Source organism: Polistes canadensis, unplaced genomic scaffold (genome assembly GCF_001313835.1).
Source record: "Polistes canadensis isolate GaletaPanama2010 unplaced genomic scaffold, ASM131383v1 scaffold_194, whole genome shotgun sequence".
NCBI classification, from domain to species: Eukaryota; Metazoa; Arthropoda; class Insecta; order Hymenoptera; family Vespidae; genus Polistes; species Polistes canadensis.
Window position 1 is genome coordinate 283,899 of NW_014569741.1, and position 2,831 is coordinate 286,729.

Here is a 2,831-nt window from a genome sequence, read left to right on the forward strand (position 1 = left end):
TAAATCTATTAGTTTACACGTTATTTGAGCTTAATAGTTACATAAAAATTAAACTTTATATATATATATAAAAATAAACTTTATATATTTATTTTATTATTTATTATATATATATATATATATGTGAAAATCTTTAGAAACTAAAAGAAGAAGAAGAAGAAGAAAATAAAATAAAATAAAATAAAAGGTGTGGGGGAAAAATTTAGAGAAAAGAGTAAGAATACAGTTCGGTGGCAAAACTCGTGAAACTCTTTTGCTTTTAATCGTGCGAGAAGACAACTCGTGTTAAGAGTAAAGAAGAAATTTAGTTCGCAACTAAAGTTTTTCGAGAAAGTTCGTTCGTTCGTTCGGAGTATATAGTATGAAGTGTATAGTGGAAAATGTCTGGCCATCAAGAGAAAGGAAATTTCTTTCAAAACGTGTCGTACATTTGGCTCGGATTAAAATCCACGCTATTCTTGGCTCCAATTTCTTCCTATTTCTTGATTTTCTTTTTTTTTTTTTTCTGTCTTCCTTTCTACCTTTATCCTTTTTCCTTCTTCTTCTTCTTTATTTTTTCTGTCTCTCTATCTCTCTCTGTTTCCTTTTTCTTTGAACTACGCACTCACATATATACATATACGGTGTGAAAGAAAAGGATAGGAGTTAGTATAGGTAAAGAACTAAATGTAAAATGTAAATATATAATTCGACAGGAACGAAGGACCCCGACGTATCTCTCTTCTGAATATTTTATACAACTCGACCGCAATGCCGGAGAAACACACGTCTAGGGAATGACAGAGAAAGAAACATAAAGAAAGAAAGAAAAGAAAGAAAGAAAAGAATGAAAGATAGAAAGAATAAGAAGTGGGGGTGAGGAAAAATGAGGGGAGGATTTGTTTGGCGAAGCATAAAATTTCATGTCACATTCTCGGACATTTCGTAGAAATGGCGCGAATAAGAAGATGCAGAAAAGTAAAGGGAAATAAAAACAAAACAAAAATAGAGGGAGAAAGAAAAAAGAAACTATTTTTATAATAATAAAACAAAAAAAAAAGAAAAAAAGTAGGAAACTGGAACGGTAGAAGTAAAAAAAAGGGAAAAATCTTATCGAAATCGTACGCGTTATTCGAAAGTTGAGAAACTTTTAAGAATCATCCCTTATTTCTATCAACTACCTATCTCACTTTTTCTAGTTTTACTTCTGCCTTTTTTTTTTTCTATTCATTCCTTTTCGATTGCAATGACCTCAACGAAATTCGATTCGATCGTACTACATTTTTGCATAATTTCTGCGTTTCTTTTTAACTATCCAATCGGGAAAGACGAGTTCATCTAAAATCGTTCAAATATTTCCACCCACACTTTTTCTCTGTCTACGTGTTTTTATCTATACTCTTGACTTCACTTCTGTTTAAACTTGAAAAAGGTCGTACATTTGATATCCACTTCGATTACGAAAACTAAAACGAAAACTAGGAAGACGAGGATTCACGTCAATTGCTGTTTAGGTTTTGCTACTTTTCTAACGTTTGATATTCTCTTTAACCTTTTCTCCTTTTTGTTCTTTTATTTTTATTGATTATTTTCACGTAAAAAGTATTACCTACTTTTTTTGCGATCAAGTCAAGAGAGATAGAGATAGAAATCAAATTCGATAAAGTTTGAATCTTTTGCTCGTTAGAATAGGATGAAAACATTTTGACCCTTTTACGTTTACCAAATGTACTTGCTTCGTTTTATCTTCGGATAAATAAAACCATTTGAGAAAAAATGTTGCAACGTAGTAATACATTTAGTAGAAGTACAAACCGCGAAAAATAAATCCATAACGAAAGGGTGAAAGTGTTGAAAATAATTAATACAGTAAAATGATTAAATGAATAATCGAATGAGTCTTCGAAATAAAAGTCTATATTATATTTTTATCGAAATTCGTTTTATGTGTTGATACAAAAATTCTATGTTGTGTAAACTCAGGTATATTACAGTGTACCATAAGTTTACACGAGTTTTAAATCTTGGTATGATGGAAAAAAATACCTGCTAAATAATTAAGAAAATAATGAATAATTAATAAAGATTGTATTTTGTAAATGAGAAGATTTTTTGATTGCACGAGTGTCTTACACATTGATTTCTATTTGTTTCTTCATTTACCCTGTTCTCCGAACTTGTATTAAAGTTACTAACAAATATTTCACAATTTTTTCGATAAAGATCGCTTAATGGTAAACATATTGCATATCTTTGCATTCGTTTTTTTATAAGCAATAAGAATATTGTAGTAAGAAAAATGCAATCCTATTTAAAAACTAATACGGTGACTTATAAAAATTAGGAAAGAAATGAACTTGAAAATAAATTTCGGTTCATCACTATTAATATCGGTGCATTCGAACAGAATATATTTTTTCCTTTAACATTTTTTTCTATTGTACGAGAATAAATAAGCAAGATATTTTAAATTAGGTGAAAGACCCTGTATATTTATATATATATATATATATTATTGAAATGAGTAACAATAATAATAATAATAATAATAATAATACATAAATTTCGGTCCATTACTATTAATATCGGTGCATTTGAACAGAATATATTTATTCCTTTAACATTTTTTTCTATTGTACGAGAATAAATAAGCAAAATATTTTAAATTAGGCGAAAGACCCTGTATATATATATTATTGAAATGAGTAACAATAACAATAATAATAATAATAATAATAATAATAATAAATGATAATTAATACGGCTCGTCTGACAAGCCACATCATACAAAGAACTTTACTTTCATCTTTGAATAGATGAATACAAGTGGGGGTCCTTTGAAAATCATTTTC